The sequence below is a fragment of the Bos indicus genome, chromosome 1 (assembly GCF_029378745.1).
Source record: "Bos indicus isolate NIAB-ARS_2022 breed Sahiwal x Tharparkar chromosome 1, NIAB-ARS_B.indTharparkar_mat_pri_1.0, whole genome shotgun sequence".
Taxonomy (NCBI): domain Eukaryota; kingdom Metazoa; phylum Chordata; class Mammalia; order Artiodactyla; family Bovidae; genus Bos; species Bos indicus.
In genome coordinates this window covers 154894682-154919293 of record NC_091760.1, presented here as the reverse complement: position 1 = coordinate 154919293, position 24612 = coordinate 154894682, and the positions used below count along the sequence as shown (strand labels likewise).

The 24612-nt window shown below is 40.2% G+C and overlaps 1 protein-coding gene across 14 annotated transcripts in view; it reads left to right on the top strand.

Moving 5' to 3' along the window:
• The window catches only part of TBC1D5 (TBC1 domain family member 5), a 592732-nt gene that overhangs the window by 85316 nt on the left and 482804 nt on the right, over positions 1-24612 (top strand). For 2 of the 14 annotated variants that reach the window (XM_070772468.1, XM_070772454.1), the window contains exon 3: positions 17715-17833. The exons of the other annotated variants lie outside the window; for them this stretch is intronic. The gene's annotated coding sequence lies outside the window, so the exon portion shown is untranslated. The remainder of the gene's footprint in view (positions 1-17714; positions 17834-24612) is intronic. 14 annotated transcript variants of the gene reach the window in all.

Sequence of the window (24612 nt, the reverse complement as noted above, 5' to 3'; positions counted from 1 at the left end):
CCATATATCAACATGAATCCGCCACAGGTATACACGTGTTCCCCATCCTGAATCCTCCTCCTTCCTCCCTCCCTGTACCATCCCTCTGGGTCGTCCCAACGTATATATATATGGAATTTAGAAATGACTCTTTTTAAAGTCGTTTTGTTGCCCTTTTTTATTGTTTCCAATGCTACAGAACGATTCCTGTGATGTGGCAGGGAAACTGGAACTTAACGTACCACTTTAGCCAGGGATACTGTCTTTATTTTTTGTTAAATGTTTGAAGAATTGAGCTTCTTTATTATTCTCAGACTTAAAAAAACAACAACAAAGAAAACTACTTCTACTGAGATGATTAGCATGCTAAAGATGAAATCATCATTCTGATACAATACCTTTTAACAGAGAACCATTTGACCGGCCCCCTTTCATCACTGTTTGTTTTCAGTGGCCTGGGTTTTGAAACGCACCCCTGCAAGGTTGTGAGGGTCTTCCTTGCACTGTCCCCTGCAAGCTGCTGAGGCCCTTGAAGCCGTAAAGAGACCTAGCAAGAAAGCTTCATCTAGACTGGTCTGGTTCTAACAGCATAAAATAGGGCTGCTGTAAGAAAACTCCTTCAGAAATAAATTATACGCATCATATAATGGGCATGCTTCATGCTTAGAATTATGGTCAATTCTTTTATTTCCATCAGAGTTTAATAATTATGTTCAAACCCAGAACATGAAATTTGTTTATAAAATACATCAGAGTCACTTTGTTTTCACTCAGATTTTCAGCTTTAACATAAAAATACAGGATTTTTGAGGGAATCCTTAAGATTGTATACGAAGAAAGAATTTTGATAAGTTGTATTCATTCAGTCACCTTTTTCCTCACTTAATTGTCTTCACAGACATTTATTAAGCCCATGTGTGCGTGTTGCCTGAGAGCAACTACTACTATTAGGTTACAACTAATTCTTTTCTAGAGCTTATTAGTATGTGCCGTATACCATTCTAAGCATTTTACAGGTACTTTAATACAACAACCTTGTGACGGTCAATAAGTCTTCTTTCACTTATTTTGGGCTTCCCTGCAGCTCAGATGGTAAAGAATCAGCCTGCAATGCCGGAGACCTGGGTTTGATCCCTGGATTGGGAAGATCCCCTGGAGAAGGGAAAGGCTGCCCACTCCAGTATTCTGGCCTGGAGAATCCCATGGACTGTGTATAATCCATGGGGTCTCAAAGAGTTGGACATGACTGAGTGACTTTCACTTTCACTTTATGCTTGTTTTACAAAGGATCCTATAGAATGCTAAGGAAATAGTGATTTCCCTTTTTCTTTAGAGTCTGTAGAATCTAGGGAGGTAGTGTTTATGTTACATCTTAATTAGGTTTAGAATTTCAGTCCAGATAGTGCAATGAAAGTGAAAATGAAAGCTGCTTAGTCGTGTCCCATGGACCCATCGACCATGAACCATACAGTCCATGGAATTCTCCAGGCCAGAACACTGGAGTGGGTAGCCTTTCTCTTCTCCAGGGGATCTTCCCAACCCAGGGGTCGAACCCAGATCTCTCACATTGCAGGCAGATTCTTTACCAGCTGAGCCACCAGGGAAGCCCAAGAATACTGAAGTGGGTAGCCTATCCCTTCTCCGGGGATCTTCCCAACCCAGGGATCGAACCCAGGTCTTTCACATTGCAGGCAGATTCTTTATCAGTTGAGTCACTAGGGAAGATGGTGGTGGTTTAGTCACTTAAGTCGTGTCCGACTCTTGCGACCCCATGGACTGTAGCCCGCCAGGCTCCTCTGTCCATGGGATTTTCTAGGCAAGAATCCTGGAGTGGATTGCCATTTCCTTCTCCAGGGGATCTCCCCGACACTAACTATCATTTATTGAACATTTAGTTTCCGCTCCAGTACTCTTGCCTGGCAAATCCCATGGACGGAGGAGCCTGGTGGGCTGCAGTCCATGGGGTCGCTAGGAGTCGGACACAACTGAGCGACTTCGCTTTCCCTTTTCACTTTCATGCACTGAAGAAGGAAATGGCAACCTGCTCCGGTGTTCTTGCCTGGAGAATCCCAGGGACGGGGGAGCCTGGTGGCCTGCCGTCTATGCGGTCGCACAGAGTCGGACACGACTGAGCGACTGAGCGGCAGCGGCAGCAGCAGTTTTGTGTTTGGTGTTCTATACATTATTTCTCTTTTTAACAAACCTTGGTAGTTAAACATTATTCTGTGCTTTGTTATGATGGAGAAGTTGAACCTTCAAGAGGCTAGTCCACTTGTGTTCAGTTAAGCAGCTTGGAGGTGGAGGAGCTGGGATTTGAATCAAGATCTGATTGCTTCCACACTCTGTTTTTGGGTTATGAACACTACTTCCTGTAGTTTGTTGATGTGGCCTGTGAAAGACGGTTTGTAACATTTTCTTATTGACTTTAGTCAAATTCATTTTGACTAGGAGGTTTTCCTTCTAACGTCATTCAGTTGAAAACTGTTAAGAGTCTTTGAAAGAGTATTAACAGGAGAGTATTATTAGTTTCATCTTGTAGGGAGATTAACAGACTAGATGTAACATACTTGTGTATTATTACAGTTATCCTGTATATATCATCATGCTTCACAAGTGAATTTTAGTTGGACTTGAATTTCAGGCTACCATGGGCTGCTACTAATTTAAATACAGTTTATAGCATAGAGCATAAAATCCAGGAATAAAAAAGTCAAACTAGAATCTTGAAAAGCTAAGCTGGTATTAAAATATGTAAATGTTTATTGAAACTCTCTTCATGCTGTGCCTCTGGAAGCGAATCCCTGCTCATGCGCATTTCTTTTCCTATGCTGTGAGTCATGTGGAGGCTTAAGATACGTGTAGTTTTTCACTGAAATGCCTTTATGAGATAACAGATTAAAATAATATGTGGAATGTTGTGACTTTTTATACAACTCAGTGCAGTTTGTCAAAGTCCTCTATTTATACGGAGTATACTCGAGTGGCAGGTTCAGTGAGTGGGAGGCTGAGATAAAGTCAGTGGTTTGTTAAGTTCATTAAATATTTTTGTGTTACTTAAAATATAAATAAAATATCCCTGGAGACAACTGAGTGTCACTTAGTAATTGTTTAAAAAGAAACTCAGACTAATCAGTTATTAGTGGGTTCATCCTCAAACCTAGATTAAAGACAGTCTAATAATTATTATTTGCAGATTCACCATTTCAAAATAATTTTTCTTAATGGATTTTCAAAAGTGCCTTATAAGGAAAAACATTACTTCCAAATCAATAGCTCTTTCAAAAAGAAGGGCTTAATAAATTTAGGAATCTTTAATGTGTCCTTTAGATCCTTTATATATTACTTAATATAAATAAAATACTTGTTACTTAATTTTTCTGTTATAAATTCAAGTGTTTTGACATAGTATTTCATTTAATAGTGTTCAGTTATTGTTCAGAATATGGTGTTAAATATATTACTGTTTCTTTTTTATCAGAAGGACAATATGTTACAGAAAAATTGCAGAGAATTACAGAAAAATTGGAAAATAAAAAGCACACACGATCCCACCCCATAGAAACAACCAGCAAAACCTTTCCTTTTTTGAAGGAAGATTACGGAGCTAATAATTCTTCCTGGATCTGAAGATATACCTGTTCCCTTATGTCATAATTAATTAATGAAAATGCACTATGTTCAGATTTGTCAAGTAAACCTAATTTGAAGGGTAAATTTTGCTACATTGGTTTCTATGTACAATATTAAAATATTAAAAACTGCAAAAGAAATACTAACTTATTGGAAGGTTTATAATTCAGAGTGGCATGGGAAATTGAAGTAGAAAAATCTTAGATATGGTAGCTCTGGTATGGTAATCTTTAGATAATAGGTAATTTGTATTGCTCGAGGTGATTAGGTCTTTAGAAGTTAATGTTCTTGTCAGTAGGAAACTGAAATTTTGAAATATAAATAATTGAACCAAGGTTATAAGACTGCAATGTATCTCAAGCTCATAACTAATTTCTGTGTAAATATTCTTTGAATGAATGTCTTACATGCAGGAAGTTGAAAATTTTGCCATGCATGTTTTAGGAAAGTTATTTCAGAAAAATTACCATAAATTTATATATTAAAAAACAATGTTTGCATTTCTTCAAAATATTGATACTTGGAAGTGAAGAACTTAGAAGACATATGCACTTTTAAAATTCCACGGACAGAGGAGCCTGACAGGCTACAGTCCACGGGGCCGTAGAGAGCTGGACACGACTGAATGACTAAGCATAAGCACAGTGTAAGTAAGGAGAGATGAAAGAGAATAGGTTCTAGTTAGCTTTGTTTCTAGCAGCGCTTTGACTGTATAATTGGAAGGTATCCTTAGATAAGCTTTATGGAAACTTTTCAAGTTGGAAGATTTCAGCTGGAGGGTCTAAAGGGTCACTTGGAAAAAAAACAGCAACTCTCTATATTAAAATAAAATGTGTCCAAGCTTTAAAGAAAAGATCTCAGAGTTTGCAGATGATCCTAAAATTGGAGCTAGAGGAAATAATGAGGAACAATGCAATCAGATTCAGAAAGATTTGGATTGTTTAGGTGATTGGGCCAGCAGATGGCAAGTGCAGTTCAGTGTAGACAAATGTAAAATAATTATCTTAGGAACAAAGAACCAATCATACAGCACACTGATCAGGAAAAAATTTGTGGGTTATTGTAGGAAAACCATTGAAACAGTTAACCCGGTGCACAGCTGCAGCAAAAAAGGCAAGCAAGAAACCAGATTAGCAGACGGGTAGAATATAAAGCAAGAGGCATCACTTCTAGCGTATTAAGAAACTTGCTAGACCCCGTCTAAATCACTCAGTCTTGTATTGGTTGATAGAATCACTTTAGAAAGGGTAAATTTTTCCCTTTGCCTTGAAAATAGATTGGGAATTATAACAAGCAAATCTAATAAAGAGATTTGAATGAATTTTTATGAACTTTCAATTTGTGAACTTCTGTAGATTAGAGCAAGATGCTATGTCAAAGTAAATGCACTTCAGGTGTGACCACTATCAGACCGTCATCTTAATAGAGGATATTGTGGCTTCAGCTGCCTGGGGCCTTACCTAACGCTCTTTCCAGTTTAGGTAGGAGGCTGCCTGTCACCTCCCTTGACTAAAGATGCTTAAAGGCTGCCACATGGTCCTGCTGCATGCTAGACAGCTGCACCTGGAAAGACCATGGACATGAGATCTAAGGGCTGCTAATGAGGTGTTCCTCCCTGGGCTACTCTTGATGCAGTCACGCCTGTTGTGGGCTTCCTTCCAGGCTGTAGGGGCGGACTTTGTGATCTGCCTTCCTTGGTTCCCGTGTAAGTCTGATTCTCCAGCTATGGCTCAAGCTTTTGGGCCACCCAGTACCCAGCCAGTAAACTCCTTTTGACTTAGACTAACCAGAACGTGTCTGTTGTTCATAATCGGAGCTCTGATTGTACCTGATACAGTGTCGTGTTCTGGTACTTCAGCTTTGGCCATTGCATCGTTTTGTTTTTGTTCCTCAGTGTGTTTGCTCTGTTTGAAGTGGTATCTTATTAGAAATCATTTTTTTCTGGATGAGCAGATCTCTCTTTCTCTCATAGTCTTTGTCAGTGTTTCACAGAAGCATGGAGTTTGTACCAGCACCATCAGCATCTGTAATTCTCTTGAAAAATTTAGGCTTATTCATGTAAGCAAGTAGTGTCACTTGTAAAAATGGTGTTTGGTAGTCAACCTGATTGTAAGAAGAGTGTGTATTTCTCCACATGTTATATTTGCTGTATCTAAAAATCATTTATTTAGGAGGAGATGTAATGTATGATTTTCTTAATGTCACGTAAGTAATAAGTGGTAGAGTGAAGAATAGTGTTCAAAGATTTTTGTTTTTATTTTATGTTTTACGTTATTATATGTTTTTTGTTGACAGGTGGATATTTGTTAAATATTTTGAAAAATAGCACTTGAAAATTAGAAATACGGATTATATTTTAAATTTGTGTTAAGTTCATGGGTAGTATTTAGAATTGATTTTTATCACAAGCTGTGTTTTAAATAGTGGTTAGATTTTCCATTTTCACATATGTCATATTGACTTGTTTTCAGCTAAATTATAGAAGTTCTGTGTATTTTTTTTGAGAGGTGGCATGCAAGGCTGTTTCCTGGAAAATTTGAAATGGAACCTTCTCAATAGAACGATGTCTTTGAGCCCATTACTCATACACCTGTGGATTGCCAGCATTCTTCTGTGTCATGGCATGTCTTCCAGATTACCTGTTCCTGATTCACATATGACACCTCCCCTTAACATCCTTAACCCATGCTATTAGTTTATGAATGGTTTGGGAGGGAAAGCTGTATGACAGCTATTTCACGTATCTTTATGAATATTTGATAGCCCTTTACTTTCTTACAGATTATTCTTTTATAAAAAGAATGCTTGCTTTTTGACATTTTGATTATTAGCATGTCTCAGTGAAGGAAAAATGATCATGTAACAGTGTTCAAGGAAATGTCTTTGGTCTTGTTGCCCAGGTGGGGACTGCCTACACACACACACACACACACACACACACACACACGTATATATGTCTCTACAATAGAGAACAGCGGTAGACTTGGAAAATGATCTTAAGAAGGTGAGTGTTAAGGGTAGTTGAGGTTTACATTCTAGTTTTTAAATTGCTTGAGACCTTTTTGAAATGGAGCAGTGCTTCAGATTGTTTTCACTGCATTGTGTGTATGTGTAGAAAGAGACGGTGGGCCGTGGGGCTGAGCTACACAGCAGATGCTTGTCCCCTGCAGTCGGTGGGCCAGACGGCTGAAGATGAATCTCCCTGTCTGCACGGAGGCATAAGGGTCCTTTGAGGAGTAAAACCGAGACCCAATACCCCAGCCTCCTCCCTCCTCTCAAGAGGAGTTGATTTCATCTTCCTTGTCTGCAGGCAGCTCCCTCTGTGAGTAGGCTCCAAGGCCAGCCCTTTCTGCTGTGACTTGGCCCTGAGCCTGGGGCTGCTGCTGATGCTGCCACTGCCTCACAAGGGGGCCTTGTGAAGGTCAGTTCCTGGATAGAAAGGCAGGCCTTTTCTGAGCCCTGCCTCCACTTTCACTTTCATGGAGTGCCCACAGGGTCGCCACGAGGTCTGTGGCTAATGCCCTCTCTGAACCCTACTGGTGGATGCTCGGGGCTGCTTTGTCCTTGCCAAAAACTTTTTTTTCCCCTTTAGGTCCTGCTAGTTTTGGAGTTCTTTTCAGAAGGCCAGTGGCTCTGGATAGCTCAGCTTTGCAGTCAGGTTTTCCTACATTTCCTTTTGGTTGTCTGCTTGCCTCTTTTTTCTTTTCCTTCCCTCCCTCTTTCCCTTCATTTCTTCTCTTTTTTCTTTGTGATGATTTTAGTTGTTTCTTCTGTAAGGAAAATGGTCGTGTTAGAAAACTCTGTGTGAAAATTATTTATTAGTAAAGAGGGATTAAATGTGTTAAAAATTTTTTTAAATATAAACATATGTTCTTATACATCTAGTACTTTTTTCATTTAACAGTATATTATGGGCAAGGAATGCAGATTTACATTATCTCTTTTAATAGTTGCATAGCATTCTACTCTGTGGATGTAGGATAGTTATTTAACCAGTTCTCACTGATGACTCAATGGGTCATTACAGTTTTTCATGATTAAATATAATACTACATTCAAAATACTTTTGATAATGTTTGTATTATTTCCGTAGGACAAATTCTGGAAGTAGACTTACTGGATGCAAGGGTAATTACGTTATGAAAATTTCTGAATCTTACTGCCACAGTCTACATGTTTCACTCCAGTCAGTGATTTTTGAGATGATGGTTTTTTTTTTTTTTAAACATCAACAGCAGGTATTAATATTTAAAAAGAAAACATCTTTGCTGATTTTTATACATAAAAAGTAGTATCTGCTCTAGTGTACAATTTTAATGCTACTGACCATTTGTATTTATTTTATAATTGTTTCCTTAATATTATTTGTCTGTTACTCAGGTGTTGCCCTCATGTTTAAGCACTGAATTGTGTTTTAGGAAGATAGACCCTTTCCTGCGGTTGGTTGTGTTTGGTCGCTGTGCCCCGTTTGTATCTTTGCTTGTCTTTGGCTGCTCAGCTGAGGGGCTGCTTTGTCTTCTTTGTTTTTAGGCCATATAGACATTTTAACGTTTTGCTTAACAAATAACGTCTTTTTTTACATAACATTTTTTTCACTTTTAGTGTTAAAATTTTTAATGTAAAATTCTAATCAATTTATGGGCTTCCCTGGCAACTCAAATGTAAAGAATCCACCTGCAATGCAGGAGACCAGGGTTTGATCTCTGGGTCGGGAAGATCCCCTGGAGAAGGAAATGGCTCCCCACTCCAGTGTTCTTGCCTGGAGAATCCCGTGGACGGAGGAGCCTGGTGGGCTACAGTCCATGGGGTTGCAGAGTTGGACACAACTGAGTGATTAACAGTTTTATAATCAATTTAGGATTTTTAAATGTTAAGTTTTCAGTCTGAATTCTGTGTTTTGTATCTTATTGGTTTTGTAGACAGTGATGTGCACATACACTTACAGTCAGGGATGTAGAGAAGAGCTACCAACTGACGTGACCTCCAACCTCTGCTGCTGTGTCTGTAAAATGAAGATATTGGTCTAGTACAGGGATGTTAATACAATTATTTTGTTCATGAACCACGGTAAGAAAATGTAAATCATAGCTTCGTACTCACATACACAAAGTCATATACAGATGGGTTTGTGTGTGTATACTGCACATGCACACACCGCCACCTGTGTTCTCCTTTGTGTGTGGCACGCCATGTCCTGCACACAGTGCCCGGTTATTGGGGAAATACCTGCCGCATGCACCTTACCAGGTTGCTTGCATTATGCATGAAAGTGGCGGCACACAGTGTGTGAGACACTGACGCAGTGAGCTGGACCCTGAGCTGCCTTCCCAGGCTCCCAGATAGCAGATGCAAACACCTTGCCTGTGTAGCAGATCAGACGGCCTGGGTTGTATCTAAAAGCATCCAAATTAAAACGAAACTTTCTAGGTCAACACAGGTATCTTCAGGTGGGATTCAGCCTGCCAACTTGGGCCCCTGCCAAGTCCGCAAAGTCCACCAAAGACACAAAGTCCGAGTTCCTCACCCTATCAGTAGCTGTAAAGTGTTTTAAACGAACAAGGCATGCTCCCAGCAGTGGACCGTGGATAATACTCTTGGGTAGCACTGGTCTAGATGCTGACTTTGGGTTCTTCTTAGCGCTTACCTGCTCTAAACTTCTGGGCCTGTCTGGCAACTCCTGGACATGGAAATGAGATAAGATGGCCTCACTCAGCTTTTCTGATTTGATAAAAAATGATGCCTGTAATAGGGTCTGGGAAAGAAGAATATGAGGAGAGTGTTCTAGATACCTGAATTATGTTGCAAGCTGATGAAGGGGGGACGCAAATATTGTCCTTTCCATGTCAAGCAAAGGTGACAACAATACCCAGCAACGGTGTCCACAGTCAAAGATGTTAGTGGATAGCCAGTGACAATCAGGTAGGGTGAGTGGTATGAAGAATGTAGCAGCACTTAGATACTTACTGAATCTTGCATGTGGTGTGTGTGTAGATGGATGTATGTATGCATGCATACACACACAATTATTTGGGGACCTGATTTTCTAGTTTGCGGGCAAGGTGTATACCTAGAAGAGAGCTTCTGTGAGGTACAACCATTAAGACTCGCTTTGGTACTTGGGTAATTGTAATGGAACCGTGGAGCCATTAGGCTCCAGATGGAACTTTAATCTGGCTTCTGATTGAGCCGAGTGTCCTTGTAGAGTCTCTAAGCATCTGTTTTGGAAATATATGTGACATTATTCAAAATTTGTACAAATTAAGCCACCCTTGGGTTATAATTCAATTTTTCTTTATTGAGAAATGTATTGTAAACAGTTTTATGCAATCAAGCAAAACTAGCCTATACCCATTATTTATTTGCCTGTTAGCCAGTCATTTATATGTTTGTGATTAAACTCTTAATTGATTTAAGAAGGCTTACATTATATTTCTAAAGTTGTAATTTGTATATAAATTATGAAGTGTTTCCTAGTTTCAAATAGCTTTCACATAGGTACTTATTTTTGAGACTATTTAAAAACTACTTAAAACTGTGGTGATTTCACCTTTGAATGGGAGACACCCCAAGTAATTTGCCTTATTCCAGAATGAAGTTCGTTTTCTCCCACAGTGGCCATTGCAGAGGGAGGGGAGGCTCCAGGGTTGGTCTGCGAGCATCGTGTGGGTAGGGCACCCGCTTGGGTTCCTGTGTCTCTGCTTGTCTGCAGGCTTCTTTCACTGTCCCAGGATGGCTGTCACTCAGAAACAGACAGCTTCAGTTCCAGCAGAGAGAAAGCAAGGGCTTTTCTTTCTCCTCATCACAGACTACAAGTTCTTTTCTTGAGTTTTATTGGCCCCGTATAGACCACATGGCTTTTAATTAATTATTCTCCTATTTACAGAAACAGAAATTAGAATCATATTGTGGGAAGAAATACTAGTTAGGTATTTTATAGTCCCTTTGGCTTTTCTTGTTAAGTAGAGACTGGAAAATTACTTTTTATTTGTGGAAGGAAAGCTATGACAAACTTAGTGTGTTAAAAGACAGAGGTCCCGCTTTGCCGATGAAGTTCTGTTTAGTCAAAACGATGGTTTTTCCAGTAGTCATACACAGATGTGAGACCATAAAGAAGGCTGCCCACTGAAGAATTGATGTTTTTTGAACTGTGGTGCTGGAGAAGATTCTTGAGAGTCCCTTTGACAGCATGGAGATCAAACCAGTCAGTCAAACCTGAATATTCATTGGAAGGACTGATGCTGAAGCTCCAATACTTTGGCCACCTGATGTGAAGAGCTGACTCATTGGAAAAGACCCTGATGCTGGGAAGGATTGAGGGCAGGAGGAGACGGGGCCGACAGAAGGACGGATGGTGGTCCATCACCGACTCAGTGGACATGAGTGTGGGCAAACTCTGGGAGATAGTGAAGGACTGGGAGGCTGATGTGCTGTAGTTCATGGGGTCGCAATGAGTTGTATATGACTTAGTGATTGAGCAACAATAATAAATATTACGTAGACCAGCTAAAGTCTGAGGAGACTGCATTATTAAATAAATGTTAGTGATGTTTCCTAAGGATAGTGTCACATATATCATCCCTATACTTGTCCTTTCCCCCAGATTAATACTTCACAATTCTTTGGACCCTTGGTCGTCAGTGGCTTGCCTTGCTATGTGTGGTTAAGTTTCATTTTTTAAAAATTTTAGTATATTGTTTTTGAAATATAAAAATGATACAAATGAATTTATTTACAAAACAGAAATAGATGCACAGACATAGAAAACAGTCTTATGGTTACCAAGAGCTTCCTGGTGGCTCAGTGGAAAAGAATCCACCTGCCAGTACAAGAGACGCAAAAGATGCCAGTTTGATTCTTGGGTCAGGAAGATCCCCTTGAGGAGTAAATGTCAACCCACTCCAGTAGTCTTGCCAGGAAAATTCCACAGACAGATGAGCCTGATGGGCTACAGTCTGTGGGATCACAAAGAGTCAGACATGGCCGAGAGACTGAACACAGCACAATGGTTACCAAAGGGGATAATAGTGGGAGAGGATGGGAGGGAGAGATAAATTAGGAGATTGGGACTGACATGCACACACATGTACACACTACTATACGTGAGCTCTGAGTTCAGTCGCTCAGTCGTGTCCGACTTTGTGACCCCATGGACTGCAGCATGCCAGGCTTCCCTGTCCTTTCCCAACTCCTGGAGGTGCCTCAAACGTCATGTTCATCGAGTCAGTGATGCCATCCAACCATCTCATCCTCTGTCATCCCCTTCTCCTCCCGCCTTCAATCTTTCCCAGCATTGGGGTCTTTTCCAGTGAGTCAGTTCTTCCCATCAGGTGGCCAGAGTATTGGAGTTTCAGCTTCAGCATCAGTCCTTCCAGTGAATATTGAGGGTTGATTTCCTTCAAGATTGACTAGTTGGATCTCCTTGCAGTCCAAGGGACTCTCAAGAGTCCTCTCTAGCACAACAGTTCGAAAGCATCATTTCTTCTGCGCTCAGCTTTCTTTACTGGTTTGAACCCTATGTTGCTCTTATTTGGACTTCCAGTGCTAGAATATTCATGTGATATGTATTATTCTTCACTTTGCTTTTTTTTTTTTTAAATAAGATTATCATAGCACTTTTCTACATGAACACCAAGATCCTCACATTTTATTTTTAGAGCCTCATGGTATTTCAAAGTAGGGATGTATAGTGTACAGTATCAAAATAGTCTTGATGCCAGATCTCATCACATTGTTCTTATGAAAAGTTCCCCTCTCTTCTCCTACAGAGGCAATTCTTAGGGCAGGGAATATTCGCTTCCCAAGGATTCGTAAATCTGAATCTTGTGTGTGTGTTTTAAAATTCTGTCCCTAAAATTTTGATATACTTTCTTGGTTGAAAATTTCTTTTGTAATAAGAACTGTAACTGTTTCTGATACCAGAGATGACAAAGGTTGTAATTTCCTTAGCCATCAGATCTTCTTGCCCCCTGCAATCTAATAATTTTGAATTTCTTGCCTTTTCCTTGGCTAGGAATCTTCTGTTTCCTGTTCTCTTTTACTTTTTTTGCATTAATACATTTTTTCATTGATACATATTTTTACCCCATTTTAATCCACTTTACTTCTTGTACTGTTCATCTTGAAGCTCTACCCCATGATATTCCCCTCTGGATTATTACTTTGCTGTTAAGCTATTTACTAAGAGCACTTGTAATTTGTTTTAAACTTAACTTTCTTCTACTAGATTTTGAGCTACTTAGGGGCAGGGTGGTAGCATGGGTTTTATATTTCTGTGTATGGTAGTGTGTATAGTAGTACACATATGGTAGCATATAGTAGCACACACATGCATGAACTATCTGATTATATGAATGAGCTTTAACAGAATAACCATGGAAACCTATTTAAGTATATTTATGTTTTTATGTAAAACAGCTAAACATTCAATATTTAAAGTTGCTGAATATGTATTTATTATTGGTAATAACTTGGAGTTGCGGAGAGGCTTTAATCACACACCTGGTAATAGGCAACAAGTTAAAGGTTAGAAATCCGCACGGGGAGGAGCAGAGCAGATAGGCGGAGTCTCTGAGGAGGAGGGATGACTGAGGGCTTTGCAGGCCTGGCCGCTTCCTGATTGACTTGTGTGGGTGCGGCTGAAGAAGGGGCATGGCCATCAGGGTGGGGAGTAGCCTGGTCTGCCATCTCTGTGCAAGGAAAGGCCCAGAGGCTGAAGTTGGCAGCACCCATCCCAGCACCAGCTGGGAGGTTTTTACTGTTCTCCTTTCTACCTCTCTATAAAAGATACATATATGTATGTAGATAGTCTGTATTTTCTTTACAGGTGGAATAGCAATGGAGAGAGAGACTTGAGCAGGCAGGGTTGAAATTATGGCTTGGTTACTTGCTATTTGTATATCATCAGGCAATATCTCACCCTCTTTGTGTTGCTGTCTGTTCATCTGTAAAATGGTGATGGTGATCCTACCTGCTTCATAGAACTGTGCTGAGTTTAAATGAGATGATATATGCACATTTCCTAGAACTACTCCTGTTACAAGTGTTATGTGTTAGGACCTGTTAGGTCTTAATGCTTGCTTCTCCTGTCTTTTGTTCTAAAAATCTGTACTTGTTTCCAGTTAGTTGACTTTCTGTGATGTCAGAAACCCCTTTCTAGCCAGGATGGCTGAAGGCCAGATCTCTGGAGCCTTTAACTCCCAGGGGGGTGGCTGCCCTTGCATGACCTTTTGGAGCCATCATTGTGTTGCTCTGGCAAGTGCACGCTTCACCTCAGCGGCACTGTGGGTCCAGCTGCTTGAATGTTTCCCTACTCGAATGTGGTTGTGTGTGTGTATGTGTGTTGATATATACATATCTGTATGTTTGATAATAACTGAACTATCCCAGTTCATCCTTTTCTAGTAAAAAAAAAAATTATGAGAGGATATAAAATGCATTCAACACAGAACTATGCTTTCTATTTTTTTAAAAAAAGTATTTGACACGTACTAGAATGAACTCCCGGAGAGTGGGGTCTGGGTTTGAGTGTTTATTTCTGTTTTTCTTTGGATTGTATTTGCAAGGGGTGCCTGAAATTAGCTCAGGTTTAAAAGATATTTGCACAGCAGGAAGGGAAGTAGGGCTTTCATGGAAACCTAAGAACAGGGCTTGCTTTTAAGATTATAGGAAGTGATTTTGATTTTAAGGGAAGTAACAAAGCAAACCTCTAGCTTTTACTCTGTATGGCATCTTCTGTCTGGCTGCCAACAGAGGTTTCTGTTTCCACGTCATTTTAGCTTGCATTGTCACCTTTTCTGCTGCAGGAGCCAAGGCAGCAGGTGGGGTTTCTTCAGAGGTCTCTAGTTCCAGGAGTTAGAAAGGCTCCGAGAACCTGAAGCAGCCGTCGCTTGAACCCAGGTGATGGGGGTCCTCCTTCCTGATGAGTCTGCCGCCTGGCTGAGGGCGGGCCTTTGCTGCTGCTGTGGTGCAGGGCTGCGTGGCCGTGCCCCTGGGGCTGGGCTGGGTAGCTTCTGGTGGACAACGATGTGGCCGCCGTGTCAAGGAGAGCGTGCTAGTCTGCAGTGGCTGCAAAGCTGGCTGGCTTTGGTCTGAACGCTCTTCCGCTGAAGCCTGTTGTGTGAATGCAGGGATACACTATTTTATTGGCTGCCTGTTAGCTGTATTTGTTTCCTAGGCCTTCCAGAACAAAGTACCACACGTTGGATGGCCTGCATTGTAGACATTTATTATCTCCTGTTTCCATAGGCTAGGAGTCTGGAAGCAAGGCGTCAGTAGGGTTGGTTCCTTTTGAGTGCTATGAGAGCGTGTGGTTCTGGAATCTTGATTACTTATTTAAATGTCTGTATCTCTTCAGTAATTACATATTTACTGAAGATGGTTTTCTTAGACTTTTAGTACTATAGTAAATACAGTATTTGAATGCCATGATGTAAAATGATTAATAACTTTGAAAATGTTGGTGCATTTCATTTAAAAAATTGATCTCTTTGGTCAATGTATACATTTTCAATAGAATTATTTTTCATAGGAAGGTGCCTCCTACATAATGGTTGGGCAGCTAAGAGTTTTATGTCCAGACAAACTGATTTAAATTAATTATATATAAAATTTCTTTTAATCTTTTGTTGCAATGAATCTAAAGAGACAGTTACAGATTTAAAGTAAAATGACATCTGATTAAATTATCAAACTGATTTGTTAGTATTCAAATCATTCTGCTAAAATAAACGTGCTTTCTTCATTTCTATATTACATTTAAAATGCAGTTGTGACCTATAGGAATTAAAACAATGTTTTAGCATTCTCCTTTGACTTTGAATGTTTTAATTTTGAATTCTCCTGTCTAGAATGTCAGTATTAGTTGAAATTTTATTTAACCTGATTTCTTTTTGTGTGTGTGTGTTTTAGACTCTTTTGTATTATTTTTTTTTAATTTTATTTTTAAACTTTACAATATTGTATTAGTTTTGCCAAACATCGAAATGAATCCGCCACAGGTATACCCGTGCTCCCCATCCTGAACCCTCTTCCCTCCTCCCTCCCCATTCCCTCCCTCTGGGTCGTCCCAGTGCACCAGCCCCAAGCATCCAGTATCGTGCATCGAACCTGGACTGGTGACTCGTTTCATACATGATATTATACATGTTTCAATGCCATTCTCCCAAATCTCCCCACCCTCTCCCTCTCCCACAGAGTCCATAAGACTGTTCTATACATCAGTGTCTCTTTTGCTGTCTCGTACACTGGGTTATTGTTACCATCTTTCTAAATTCCATATATATGCGTTAGTATACCGTATTGGTGTTTTTCTTTCTGGCTTACTTCACTCTGTATAATAGGTTCCAGTTTCATCCACCTCATTAGAACTGATTCAAATGTATTCTTTTTAATGGCTGAGTAATATTTCCTAAGTTTAATTATTCCAATTTGATTGTTTGAGAAATATACTTCTTCCCACCAAAATAAATGTGTTTGTTAAGCAGATAGGAATTTTATGAATTGTCTTACCATTAGAAAAAGCCGTCAATTTTTAAATTCATTTAATGTATTTCAACATTTTCCTAATGTAGATGTTCATGGAGGAAGTTAAAGTTGGTTGCTAAAAGAGGCTCTTCTCTCTCTCCCTCCCTTCTTTTTATTTAGTAATTTATTGACCACTCCTCATGGCATGCAGGGTATTTCCTCCAATAGGAATTGAACCTGTGCCCGCTGCACTGGAAGTACAGTCTTAACTATTGAACCACTAGGGAAGTCTCCTTAGTCCCCTTTTACCTTTTATTTTGAAATATTTTAGACTTTCAGAAGAGTTACAAAAATAGTACTTATCACCCAGTTTCTCCTAATGGAAACATTTTGCTGTGCTGTGCTTAGTTGCTCAGTCCTGTCTGACTCCATGTGACCCCGTGGACTGCAGCCCGCCAGGCTCCTCTGTCCATGGGGATTCTGCAGGCAAGAATACTGGAGTGGGTTGCCATGCCCTCCTCCAGGAAACACTTTATATAACCTCATATAGTATAGTTTCCTGGAGAAGGCAATGGCATCCCACTCCAGTACTCTTGCCTGGCAAATCCCATGGACGGAGGAGCCTGGAAGGCTGCAGTCCATGGGGTCGCTGAGGGTTGGACACGACTGAGCGACTTCACTTTCACTTTTCACTTTCCTGCATTGGAGAAGGAAATGGCAACCCACTCCAGCGTTCTTGCCTGGAGAATCCCAGGGACGGCGGAGCCTGGTGGGCGGCCGTCTATGGGGTCGCACAGAGTTGGATACAACTGAAGTGACTTAGCAGGAGTATAGTTTCCAAAACTAAGAAATGAACATTGATATAGTGCTGTTAACTAAATTACTGATTTTATGCAGGTTTCACCAGTTTCTCTCTAATTCCTTTTTGTTTCGGGACCCAGCCTCAGAGCTCATACTGAGTTTTATTGCCGTGTCTCTGTAGTCCTCCCCAGAGCGTCATAGGGCATTCTTCAGTCTTGCCTTGTCTTTCGTGACCGTGAGGCTTGGGAAGAGCACTGATCGCCAATGTAGACTCTCTCTCAGTTTGGGCTTGTTTTGGCCTGGAGAATTCCGTGGACTGTGGGGTCACAAAGAGTCGGACACGACTGAGCAGCTTTTAGTTTAGGCTTTCTTAGGATCAGGTTGCAGTTAAGCATTCTTGGGAAGGACACTGCAGAGGTAAGGTCAGTGTATCCTGAAAGTGGTACCTGTTGTCTTATTACTGGTAAGGATGCTGCTTATTTATTTACCAGTTATTCAGATGAGAGTCACATAACATGAAATGAACTGTTTTGAAGTGAATAGTTCAGTGGCATTTGGTACTTGTGATGGTGTTGTATAACCCAACACCTCTAGTTGTGAAGCGTTTTCATCACCCCAAAGGAAACCTGCACCCATTAATCAGTTGCTCCCAGTTCCCCCATTCTCCCAACCCCCACACCCAATCCGCCTCTATGGTTTACTGATTCTGGATATTTCATATAAATGGAATCGTACAATAAGTGTTCTTTTGTTTCCGACTTCTTTCGCTAAGTATAGTGTTTTTAAGGTTCATCTGTATTTTAGCGTTTATCTAGCACTTCTTTCTTTCTGTGGTTGAACAGCACTTCATTGTGTGTACACCGCAGTTTCTTTATCCATTCATCGGCTGATGGACATCTGGGCTCTTTCTCTCTTCTGGCTCTTGTGAACACTGCTGCTGTGAATAAACATGCATGTATAGGTAGGTATTGAACTGTTGGATCATGTGGTCATTCTAGCAAGCTTTCTGGTTCAAGTATTCTTTAATTTTACTGATTTTCATTTCATTGATTTTTATATTCTTATAGAACAGAGTAAAAATATTCTTTGTTGATTTTACTGTCAGAGTGAGTTATGTTTTAAAACCTGGAAGTATTTGTCATTCTGATGAAGCTGTTTTTTTCTGGATTTGATTGTTGACAGACTTTACCTGTTTTGCCCATTTATAATGATAACAAGATACAGTGCTAGAGTCCTCGGGTTTTGTTGTATTTTATGTATTGTCAGGTGATGTTGTATTGCTCTGTCCTTATTCTGGATAATTTATCTTCACTATACAGGAAATGCACTGGTTTAAGGAAATGCCTATAACAAATACCCTGTACTACAGTGTATGGGGGACTTCTCTGGTGGCTCAGACAACAAAGAATCTGTCTGCAATGTGGGAGACCCAGGTTCGATCTCTGGGTTAGGGAGGATCCCATGGGAGAAGGAAAGGGCAACCCACTCCAGTATTCTTGCCTGGGGAATCCCGTGGACAGAGGAGCCCAGTGGGCTACAGTCCATGGGGTCACAGAGAGGCAGACATGACTGAGCAACTATCTCTAACACAGTGTATGGAAGCTTTTTATACTTTTAAGTATATTTTTTATTTCACATTTGAGACTTTTATATAGTTTGAACCTTCTTTTGTAATGATTTGTTTTCACAAGATAGATAAATGTAATGTCTTGATTTTTAAAATTGCTTTATACTTTTCCATATAGATAGAGAAAGGAGGAATGATAATTCTACTAAAAAGTTGATAAGATGATGAATGAGAAAGGAAAGTCCTCCACTTAAGAATAGAAGAGATCTATAAAGGATGGTCTTTAGTCCAGTTTTCCCTAATCTTGAGTAGCTGGGAAACTTGTATGTAGTCCCTGAATGTATTTCCCCCAAAGAGGAGTAGGAGTTAGTTCTACAGTGGCTTAAAATAAAATCTTTGGTCCTAGGTTGTCTTGTTCCAAAAATACCGGTCTTTTATGCCAAGCTCATTGCCACAGGAGATCTCCCCCTCCCCAGTGGTAGACGCTCTGGCAGACCTGAGGCTTTGAGAGTGAGTCAAAGGGGCTGTGAGCTTCTGGCGTGGGTGTGAGTCTCAGCTCCAGCATTTTCAGTCTTCTTGGGCTCTAAGCTGTAGGATAAAACTCAGGGCCTCCTCTTGATCTGACAGTGGACATCTCATGTTCACGCTGACCCTGCAGCCCAGTGGTCTTCATTGTAGTGGGGAGGAAGATTTGGAATTTTTATGGAAAATGAGTAAATTAATGGACAAAGCATTTGAGAACAGCTTGAAGCTACAGAAACTTTTTGGTTCTGTTAGCAGTTCTCAAAAATCAGATGGTGCCATGAGGGCCTACACTTAGAGGAGATGTGTCAGTGGTAGAGAGAGAGCTCCAGAGAGGAAACCTTTAACCCCAGAGTAATGTCACTCCACTTCTAGTGTGTAGACTAGGGGAGCAGATTTAAACATGAAACTCTTGTTTCTTGCAGTTCAGGTTTTTTCTCTCCTCTCCTTTATGTCTAGTTCCTCAGTTAGTTAATTGTCTAATGGTTTGCAGTGTCACTTGGCTATGAAGCTTACTCAGACTGTTGCTGAGGTTTGGGCAGCTGGGTTGATGACAGGTAAACTCAGGGCTGCACGTTTGGGAACTGGACTGTCTATAGTCCGTGATGCTTGCCAAAGGCGTGTATATTTGTGAACAATTTTTTCTGCTTTGGGAAACTCATTCTTGCTTTTTAAAAATTTGAAATATGCTACATTATTGAGTGTTCAATTTTTAAATAAAAATGTTTATGAATTATAGACAGCTAAAGACATTTGAATGAAATTTAGAATTCTTTAGATATAGCATGGTTCCTGTATAGTTAATAATACTGTATTGTGTGTTTGAAAGTTGCAAAGGGAGTATATCTCAGGAGTTCTCAGCACAAGAAAAACATTGGTAACTGTGTGCTGATGGACGTTAGCTAGACTAATCATGGTCTTGTTGGTGTAAATACTGACATCAGTGTGTATAAAATAAGCTACAAGGATATACTGTACAACATAGGGAATAGAGCCAGTATTTTATAACTGTAAATGGCGTATAACCTTTAAAAATTGTAAGTTACTGGGATTACCCTGGTGGTCTAGGGATTAAGACTTCGCCTTCTAATGCAGGATTTAGTCCCTGGTCTTGGAGCTAAGATCCTGTATGCCTCGTGGTCAAAAAAGCCAGAACATAAAAACAGAAGCAATATTGTAATAAATGCAATACATAAAAATATTAAAAAAATTAAGTTACTGTGTTGAGCATCTGAAACTTATGCAATATTGTTTATCAAATATACCTCAATAAAAAATAATAATGGAAAAATATTAATATTGATCCATATGATACACCTAGGGAAAACCAATAGGCCATTAAGTGAAGTGTGAAGTGAAAGTCGCTCAGTTGTGTCCGACTCTTGGCGACCCCGTGGATTGTATCCACGAAATTCTCCAGGCCAGAATACTGGAGTGGGTAGCCTTTCCCTTCTCCAAGGGATCTTCCCAACCCAGGGATCGAACCCAGGTCTCCCACATTGCAGGTGGATTCTTCACCAGCCGAGTCACAGGGAAGCCCAAGAATACTGGAGTGGGTTGCCTATCCCTTCTCCAGTAGATCTTCCCGACCCAGGAATCGAACCAGGATCTCCTGCATTGCAGGCGGATTCTACCTAAATCAATCCCTTATGAATATACAATGGAAGTGACAAATAGATTCAAGAGAGTAGATCTGATAGACAGAGTGCCTGAAGAACTATGGACGGAGGTTTGTGATATTATACAGGAGATGGTGATCAAAACCATCCCCAAGAAAAAGAAATGCAAAAAGGCAAAGTGGCTGTGTGAGGAGGCCTTACAAATAGCTGAGAAAACAAGTGAAAGGCAAAGGAGAAAAGCAAAGATACACCCATTTGAATGCAGAGTTCCAAAGAATAGCAAGGAGAGATAAGAAAGCCTTCCTCAATGATCAGTGCAAAGAAATAGAGGAAAACAGTAGAATGGGAAAGACTAGATTTTCTTCAAGAAAATAGGAGATACCAAGGGACCATTTTGTGCAAAGATGGGCTCAATAAAGGACAGAAATGGTACAGACCTAACAGAAGCAGAAGATATTAAGAAGAGGTGGCAAGAATACACAGAATATACAAAAAAGATCTTCACGACCCAGATAACCACGATGGTGTGATCACTCACCTAGAGCCAGACATCCTGGAATGTGAAGTCAAGTGGGCCTTAGGAAGCATCACTACGAACAAAGCTAGTGGAGGTGATGGAATTCCAGTTGAGCTATTCCAAACCCTGAAAGATGATGTTGTGAAAGTGCTGCACTTCAATATGCCAGCAAATTTGGAAAACTCAGCAGTGGCCACAGGACTGGAAAAGGTCAGTTTTCATTCAAATCCCAAAGAAAGGCAATGCCAAAGAATGTTCAAACTACTGCACAATTGCACTCATCTCACACGCCAGCCAAATGCTCAGAATTCTCCAAGCCAGGTTTCAATAGTATGTGAACCATGAACTTCTAGATGTTCAAGCTGGATTTAGAAAAGGCGGAGGAACCAGAGATCAAATTGCCAACATCCATTGGATTATAGAAAAAGCAAGATAGTTCCAGAAAAACATCTACTTCTGCTTCATTGACTATGCCAAAACCTTTGTGTGGATCACAATAAACTGTGGAAAATTCTTCAAGAGATGGGAATACCAGACCAGCTGACCTGCCTTCTGTGAAACCTGTATGGAGGTCAAAAAGCAACAGTTAGAACTGGACATGGAACAGCATACTGGTTCCAAATTGGGAAAGGAGTATGTCACAGCTAGCTAAGAGGGTAGGGTGTTGTCCAGAGATAACTTGCAAGTTTGGAGATACAAAGTTATGGATATCTGAGTTCAGAAGTACTTGGGAATGTTACATTAATTTTCTTGGCTGCAGTAACAAAGTACCTAAAACAAGGTGGATTGAAACCCATTTATTAACTCAGTTCTAGAGGATGGAATTCCAAAATCAATGTGTTGACAGGGCCATGTTCTCTCTGGGAACATGAGAAGAATGTTCTGCTGCTAAGTCGCTTCAGTCGTATCCGACTGTGTGCGACCCCATAGACGGCAGCCCATCAGGCTCCCCTGTCCCTGGGATTCTCCAGGCAAGAACACGAGTGGGTTGCTATTTCCTTCTCCGATGCATGAAAGTAAAAAGTGAAAGTGAAGTCGCTCCGTCGTGTCCCATTCATATCCCCTCACAAAACCTAGTCAGGCCTAATACCATGGCCCCAGCCCTTGCCCTCAGCAATGGTTCACACCCTGAAAAGTGACTTCTTTCTGGATCCTAACAAATCTACCTCTTATCCTGTTGTCTCTCAATGAATTTTTGCAATGAGACATCAGAACCTGAGTTTCATTAGTTTTGGCCGGGCTTGAGTCCCGGGAGAGAGCTGAAGGACAGGAGGAAAAAGCAGTGGGAAAAACATGCCAAGGAATCCCCTTCATAGCCCGCCGGAAAATTTGCTAAATATCTGACTGGTGCTCACAGTTTCATTGGTCTGATCCTTGGCACAGAGAAGAAAAAGGACAGAAGAACCCCCACCGGCTTGTGTAACAGAATGTTCTAGGGAAGAATTATTTTTTGCCTTTTCCAGCTTCTGGCTTTTGCCCATAGTCCTTGATGTTCCTTGGCTTATGTCTTTCCCGTCCATGTCTCCATGTGGTCTTCCCCCTCTGAGAGTCTCTCCATGTCCAGATATCCTCTTTCTATAAAGATCCAAGTCATGTTGGATTAGGGCCACCCTCATAATCTCATTTTAACTTCATTACCTCTGTAAACACCATATTTCCAAGTGAAGTCACATTCTGTGCCATTATGGTAGAATTTTACCAGAAATTAATAGGAGTTGATGAATTGAATGGTAGGAGGTCAGGGAGGAAAAAATAAAGGTAAATCTTGAGTTTTTATGCTTAACTGAGTAAATTCTGATGCCAATGGAAAGAATAGGGTGAAAAGAGAAGGACAGTTTTCAAACAAGAGAGGAGAGGGAAGTGAATTTGTTGTGAGCCTGTTGAATTTTGCATTTAGGTTATAGTTGCATTGCTTCTTGATCTGATCAGAAATCGGGGAAAAGATGTGCATTGATATAATAGCTTTGCTATAAGAATATCTGGTTCTCTGAGAGCGAGAGGCTAGAGAGAGGAGAGCTAGGTCTGAGAAGGAAGGTGAAGAGAGAGAGTTGTTTTGCTGAAATGGGTGCCTTCATCCATTGTAGAAAACAGAAGTCTCCTGCGAAGATCTGTCTCTTTACTCTAAATGTCAAGTCTAGGTAGTGGATTTAGTAGCCGACGTGGTCGCTGCATGAACACGAGGAGAGTTACCAGTTCCTGACAGCTGCGAGTCAGCCTCTGGGCATCTTGCTAAATTCTCAAATATAATTATACAGTAGACTTCCTTTAACAAATTCTGTGTTCCCAGCTATAATTATAACTGCTTTTCCTGCCTATCGCCTGCTCTTTGTCCCACTGCTCTCCTCCTCATCTCCCCCTGCTGGTTAGAATTACCCTCTAGTCCATTGGGATCTGAGCAAAGAGGAAGCTCTGACTGCAGTTTTCTTTCCTAAACATAGACTTAACCAGTGCACACCAACTTTCGTCTTCCCACTCTAGGCTAAAATACATTTCCAGTTTTAGGAATAATGTTTTAAAGCACAAGCTAGCAATCTTATCTATTAAAGTAATTTTAATTTTCAAAGAATATGAAGAAGAAAATGACCACTACAACTTATCCAGTGTTCCATGTAATAGTTAAGACTCTTAAATCTTGTTCATGGCTGAGCTTTAGACCAAGGGTGGTGGTGGTGGTTTAATAAATTAAAATTTGTAGCAAAAAACGAAGTCATACAAATACTACCACTATAATCCTGCAACAGTTTCCAGGACTCATCATGACAGTAATTTGTAAAATCAAGAATATGTGTGAGATTTCCTGTTTTCTCATCTGTTTTTATCACCCAAATATCTATTGTGTAAGTAAATCACTTTAAAGTATGATTCATTGTCTTTTACAAATATAATGCAGTTTTGGGGTGATAAACTTCAAGGATATATTTCCATGTCATTTAGACTATATTCTAAGTCATTTTCATGTCTTTCCTATGAAATAACTAAAATGTATAGATTTCTGAATGTGCAGAAGAAGAAATATGTTTGAACTTCCAGCTTGCAGTGGAAGTAGTCCAGAAGGAATTATGGATGTGTATCAATTATACATTGTATATGAATTGTTCACCACTAACTTACTCACTAAAAAATACTTGAGTATTTGTTATGTGTCAGCCACTCTGTTAGTTGCCAGTTTACTGGGGTTTTGGTATGAAAAACTAGATGATAAGAAGTACGCTTATAATGGGTGAGATATATGTGGGAATAAACAGTAGTGTATTCAGTCGCCTGTTATAATCTGTGTGTTCTGAGTAGCTTTCAGCATTAAAAAGGAGGACTTCTTTTATACAATAATTGGTTGACATTTTTTGATCTCAGTGTAAGACTGCCGTATTTAATGAACAAACAAGGAGAATAAGTTTTGATAAATAGGGCATCTTCTGGAAACTTTTAGAAATAAGCTTACAGCCTCTTAGAGTGAAATTGACAGGTGTTCCTTTTGTGAAAGAGTAAGTGAAGAAGGTCATGTTTTCATGGTGGTT